We start from the raw sequence: 7266 nt of genomic DNA, 5'->3' as shown, positions 1-7266 counted from the left end.
GCTGACAGGTGTTCTCAGAAGAATAGCACGGTGTTTATGCATTGTCACTGTTCGACCACCACTCACATGCATGATTTAAATTTAAAAAAAATATATTAAGGCTTAATGTTAACAGGAGATTTTTTTTGACATTAACACGTTTCCTATTAAAAGATATATGCCTTTTACCTCAATGGATGCAGCCCATCAAAATAGATGCTTGGTTGTGGCTTACCATCAATTTAATAATTTAATAATATGATTTTTAATGGAGAACAATGAACAGGGGTTAATTATGTTCAGGACATGATTATTGATTGATTGATTGAATACTTTATTAGTCAAAACAGCACGGTACAGTAAGTCATTAAGGCTAAAAGGATAACACAAACAACACTCCTACAGTTGGATGGTGAAAAGGGGAGGGGATGATATTATGATGTCATTATATTTCAATTGGGCGTTTTGACTCAGAGGCTTTCATCTTTCAGGAAGTAACCAAACATACACAGGGAAGACAGGGCATATTATAACCACACCAGGGGGTCTATTAGGGCAATGTTAACCTAATACTAAACAGAAAAAAGTACAAAACTATGGCACCACCTCTTTAATGGAGCAGTAGAATGTGAAATGTCCCCATGTTTGTTCTGTTCTAAATGTGGGTGGTACCAAGATTATGATGGCTCCCTCCAGTGTTGTGGCTGTGTGGTTGTCACTGGACAATCAACACTTGCACAGGCACACACAGGGACGTGCTGGGCCCCTGATTCAGCCCGGGAAAAAGAGTTGGAGAGGCCCTCATTGCGCGCTATGGAGAGAGATCTCTCTCTATAGCGCTGCTGCTACTCAAAGAGTTGCCATCTCAGATCATGTGACAAGCCAGTGGGCCAGTTACATGAGTTATATTTCGTCGTTGTCGGGTGGAAACCTTGTACGTCCAAAACCGTTTGTTTTGTATTTATCATTTTAAAAATGATTTAAACTAGTGAAAACAGCCGATCTACAAGCACACAAAGCCTCGCACCGCGAGGCGTTGTGTGCTTGTAGATCACTACTTTTCACTACTTCACTACTTTTGTGCGACGGCCTTTTATGATGAAGCAGGGCTTTGCTTCGCGAAAGAATTTACAAATTTGAAGCTTGGAGATACAAGGTTTCTGCCCGACGGTGACGATTTACTTTGTTGGCCACCCAGCCCCCAAAATGGAACGAAGGCCGACATTTTATTTCTTATTTTTTTCCTAATGGCCGGCCTGGACCGGCCAGGAATGAACCGGCCGTTCGGGAGTTGTCCCGCTTTTCCCAATGGCCAGCACGTCCCTGGGCGCACGTACATTAGATAGATACACCTGTCCTCGTATGAACAGTGAGCAAGGAAAGTCTGCCTTTATTTACTGTGCTCCACACGAATGGGAAAAACTTCAGGACTCGCTCAAACTGTCTCCATTGGTCTCAATAGAGACATTTAAAGTGCTGCTTGAGGAACACAGTTTACGTGCATCTCTGATGTTGTATTATGACTCAATAGGTTTTTTCTTTTTCATTGCTGTATTATGTTATATTATATGCTGTGATCAGGGTGTCCTTGAAAAAAGAGAGCTTGCTCTCAATGGACTCCCCTGAATAAATAAAGGAAAAAGAAAGACTCACTTTGGAGATTGTGTTTGACAGGCGTGAGGGGTATTGAGGGCACTAAAATAACATCTTTTCTATCAATTACACACCACAATGAAGCCTTGAATTCATGGAGATTTATTTGTTTTTTGTCACATTCCAGAGTCACAGTCGGAGACTCAAAATTTGCTTTAGGAATGTGACAAAAACTAAAACATCACCATGAAATTCCTAAAGTGTAAATTTTGAGTAATCGATAGGGGGGAAAAGTCATTTTGGGGGTGAACTATCTCTTTGAGGCTGAGAGGTATTGGTATCAGTTTGTTTAGTGAGGTACTGTATGAGTATACTGTATGATAATATGACTCTTCTCTGTATATCTGTTGTTGATATCATTGTGTAAATAAACTTGGCTTTTAAACAATGGTGCCATCATGCCCGTGTACGAGTGATCTCTGACAGCTTTACCATTAAAAACATTTCTACCCAGGGGCATCAATTGGGTATGGCAGGGGTATGCAACTGCCATACCCTGGGTCCAGGGGGGGAAATAAAAGTTACTTTTAAATATAATCCATGAATGTCTCTTTGTCTATCTGCGCTGGTTATGTTGTTGAATTACAGTAAAATAACTACAAATGCAACATTTTACATAATGGTCACTCTCAGCTTAGTCTCGCGTGGCCAGACTGTTGCCTCCGCGATTTGGTCAAATGCTCCCAGCATACAGTCTGGCAGACGGAAATAGAAACGGTGAGTGCGAGATGAAGCGGAAGTGAAGCCCCCACGTCACTTCCGTTTCAGTCTCACATCACACACATTTATCATTATATAAATAAAAATCATATAAGCATGTTTAGCGTGCTGCTTAGCAGAAATGACATTTTAAAATGTATTTCTTTGAACGTTAATGCCCGTTTCCATTACTCGCCGTTCGGGAGCTGCTGTTCCAGACTCTATATAGCATTCAGAGATTGTGGAATAGTTGTCTGGCTACGCGAGACTACTCTCACCTGCACAGGTGCAATGCATTATTGTTAATTGTGGCACGTTTACTAACATGCTAAGTTTAGCTGCACTTGAAAAACCATTCCAGGCTGCCATATCCAGCCCAAGAAACTGTAGAAACCTGTGTAAAAAACTGACAAGTCGTTTTTTTTTTTCTTTTTTTTTTCAGACATTGTGAAAATAGCCGATCTAGGCGTTGTGAGCATGTAGATTTGCTATTTTCACAATAGAACCGTGTTATCCATAATGCCTGTTTTCCATGAGGACTCCCATCTTTGCCATACCCTAGCTTTTGCTGAACTGACGCCACTGTTTCTACCATCCCCACCTGGGTCTCAAATGGAACCAAATGGACCTGTACGGATACATTTGGTTTCATGTGTACACTCAGTCAATTAGGCAATCTAGTACACTTCCCCTTCTTCAGAGTGTTCTCAAGAAGGGGAAGTGTACCAGATTGCCTGATTCAGCCATCATTATTAGGCAATGTGCCCATATAATAACTGCTTATCACTACATAAGTTGCACATGGAACACACTGTGAAGTTTTTTACAAAATGTTATTGTACAGTAGCTAGTACGGAAAAATAATGCCATTGGTGTACAATATACCAAACTTTATATATAATATAAATAATGCCATTGGTGTATACAATATACCAAGCTTTATGCACATGTACAGCTGAGGATGCTTTTTACATTCTCTTTGCTCTTTTGCACACTTTCTTTCCTAAGCCATTATTACTTATTATTTTATCTTAGATGTGTTGTGTTTTTTTGTTGTTCTGCTGCTTTTTGTATATATTTATATACATATATACCACTGCATTGTCTGAAGGAAGCCGAACAAAAATACGTTTTACTCTTACGTACCTGTACAAAAGATGTAACAATAAAGTACAACCTTGAACATAAGTGCGGGCTGGCTTACAGTAGCTGACAGAGTACAGCATCTTGCAATGGGCCTGGTGTACAAGATACACTACAACTCCAAGATACCCATGTACCTGACAAACTACTTGCAAAATGCCAAGGATGTCCACGATCACAACACCAGAGGTAGCTCCGCTAATCATGTTCAACCCCGATTTAACACTATAAAAGGCTCTAATTCGTTCTCCAGCTATATCACCAACATGTGGAACGCCCTCCCGCAGGCCTTAAAGGAATGCAAATCCCTAGCCTCCTTCAAAATCAGTCTGACAGGTCACCCGCAGGTGGCTGCTACTAGTGACGTGTAAATAGACTAAGCCCTCATCTATTGTTTTTATCGCCCTGTTTTTTATTATTTTCTTTTCTGCTTTTGTAATTGATGTTATCCTATGCAAAGTACTCTGTTCTATCCGTCTGTCTTTCAATGTTATATGAGATACAAGAAGTGGTTCCTGTGTAAATAAGCCGTAAAGCTTACTAGGATCTCCTTTTAGTTGACCTTGTACCAGTGATTTGTGCTGTCATGAAATGGTACTCTTTTCTATTGCAAACTGCTAATAAACTCTTCAATCAATCAATCAATCAATCAATCAATCAATCAATCAATGTGTTACTCTATAAGATACAAACCAATCAGTTAACATGAGTGTAATGGAAGTAAGTTACTTTAAATTGGAATAATTATTGAAATTGCTATAATGCTGTAGAGCAATGCTTTGTGCAAAGAATAAAAACTCCCTACTCTGATTGTTTGAACACTGCTTACTTTGGCAATTTGAAACCACTAGAGGGCGGGCTAAACCCACAGCAGGGTAGAATATGATGTTGATGATGATGATGATGATGATGGTTGACATTCTTTATTAGTAACAAAAACAAATCTTGAGATGTAGCATCTCAATTTCGAGGGGTGCTGCTAACGATACAAAGCATAGGCATTTATTTAAAAAAACAAAAAAAATATCAAACTTAAAGTTATACCATGTAACTTTTTTTATAAAACAAATCATAAAATTGTCCTAACTGTTAAATCGCTAAAGTTTTAGAACACCAACTCCGTTAATTTCATCCCCTAAAGCCTTCTGTAAATATGTTTTCTATGATTCTGACCGGGGACCGGATTTCGCGGCAAAATTACGTCATCACACTACCGGCCAATCACAGCGAGGGTTATACACTGCCGGCCAATCACAGCGCATCTTGAAGTGGGGTCGCTATGGCGGCCATATTTGTAGTCGCCCGTGTGTCTCTATACTCAAAAGGTAATCTCGCCTACCAGGCAGGGTGAAGGAGTCCGTTTCTCCGGAATGCCTGAACGCACAGGAACCAGGGACCCCTCTAAAGATAGCTCTCGGCGAGGTGGAGGCAGACGCGGGGGTGTGAAGGTACGAAAAACGGCCGAAAGACGCGAACGCGACCGCGGTTTGCTATAGGGCTACTGACCACTAGTTGAGCATCTTACACAGTATAGCTTTAAGTAAACAAACAAGATAAATTATATAATAAAAACACATTAAAAAGTAGTGGTGTAAGTACATTTGCTCAACATTTCCTTCTTTTCCTTTTTTTTAAATTAATGAGCCTACTGTACTTTCTACATTTTGCATTTGGTACTGTACTTTAAAGAGGTGGTGCCATAGTTTTGTACTTTTTCTGTTAGTGTTTTGCATGTGTCTATGAAGTTAACTTTACTCTAATAGACCCCTAGGTGTGGTTACAATGAGCAAACTTGCCTTCCCTGTGTATTGTTGGTTACTTCCTGAGAGCTGAAAGCCTCTGAGTCAAAAGGCCCAACTGAAAAACACTGAGTTAATGACGTCATAAAGTCAACCCCTCCCCTTTTACCATACACCCAACACTGTGGGTGTGGATAACTTCAGCTGGGTCACCACCCACCATGACAACCGGGCATACTTAATGATCTGATGGGTGTGGTCACATAAAAACATAATTTTAACACTTTCTGTACACCTTTTTGGAAAACAGTCTTCCTCCAATACCTGATCATCATGTTTTAGGGGGTAAAGCATGGCATGGCACCCCATCTTTAACGTTGGGTCCGTGTGGTCCACCTCACTGGGGGCAAGCATTTTGGGGGCGAGTGTGTTCTGGTTACCCATCAACGATTAACCACATGAACCCTAGCGTCCCCATTCTGGAATGAACATTCAGCAAACATATACAGATCTGCAAGCTCATGACGCGTTATGGTAGCCTCACTTAGCTACACCGTGTGGATATGAGTCTGGTACTTCTATATGGAAAAAATAATGGCTCTGGACACAATTGAGTCCCAGTAGTGCTGGTCTACAGCAGCTCCTGGACATAATTATGTTCTTAGTATAGTGTACATCATGACATAAAATACAATGCCAGCAAAAGTGCTGTTTTAATAAGTAGAACTAAAGAGGACAAGCGTCTTAATGTTCCTGTATTTAAATTATCAGACAATAATCTGGAAGTCTGGAATAGAATCAAATACCTATACCTTGGTCACTTTATTACTGATCAAATGACTGATGATGATGATATCTTCAGACAGTGTAGAAAATTGTATCCTCAAGCAAACACTATTGCTCGTAAGTTCAGTCAGTGTTCTGCTAAAGTGAAAGTGTCATTGCTTAAGACATATTGCACATTGCTCTATACTGCTCATCCATATGCTCAGTATGCATAGGCTGCAAGTTGCATATGATGATGCTATGAGAATACTCCTTAAAAACCCAGAGGGGGCAATGCTAGTGAGATGTTTGTCACTGCTGGAGTGAGGACTTTTAAAGCACTTTTAAGAAACTTAATGTTCAAATTCATGAAACGGTTGGATGTATCTACTAACGGCATCATTGTGGCGCTTTCGGAGCAGTTCACGCTATACATCCAGACTAAGGGTACACTGGCTAAAATGCCTGTGTGTGTTCCTGTGGGCTAAGTTATGTACTATTTATTTTACATTTTCTTATAGATTTGTATTGCCTGTCGTGTTTCTTTTATGTCTTGTACGCTGTTTTATGTCTTGTACCCTGTTTTATGGACCTGAGTCCGCTAATAAAGATTGATTGATTGATTGATTGATTGATTGAATTGGTTAGACCAGACCAATACTGATGATGATGATGATCTGTATAGGCAGCGACGAGCATTATATGCTCAAGCTAACATGTTGGGGAGGAAATTTCATTTCTGCTCTGTTAATGTGAAAGCTAACCTCTTTAGAGCATATTGTACTCCTTTGTATACCGCCCCCCTGTGGGTTAAGTTCAAGAAGGCAAGCATGCATAAACTTCAGGTTGCCTATAATGACTGTTTACGTATACTTCTGAGAAAACCTAGGTGGAGCAGTGCTAGTGAGCTGTTCTGTAACCTGGGTATAAGCACTTTTCAAGCTCTTCGGAGGAATTTAATGTATAGATTTATGTGTCGTTTGAATGAGTCGCAAAACTCTATTATTGGGTTGTTGATCAACCCCTGCCTCAGTACTACCAGGTACCAGTCTCCTTTCTGGGAACACTGGTACGATTGTCTTGTGTATAGATGATGTTTTATTTATGATTCTGTACAGTTTTTATTTTTATTTTATTTTATGTGTTTTTATGTGTCTTGTTATTAATGGACCCTGTGTCTTCTAAATAAAGTTGATTGATTGATTGATTGACTGGGCCCTGACTGGTCACCCGACTCTTCGGGGTGAGGAAATGGATTCACAATTGAGCGGGGCCAGACCCACATCTA

The sequence above is a fragment of the Nannobrachium achirus genome, assembly GCF_963921795.1.
Source record: "Nannobrachium achirus genome assembly, chromosome: 11".
NCBI lineage: Eukaryota > Metazoa > Chordata > Actinopteri > Myctophiformes > Myctophidae > Nannobrachium > Nannobrachium achirus.
This window is presented reverse-complemented; position numbering follows the sequence as displayed.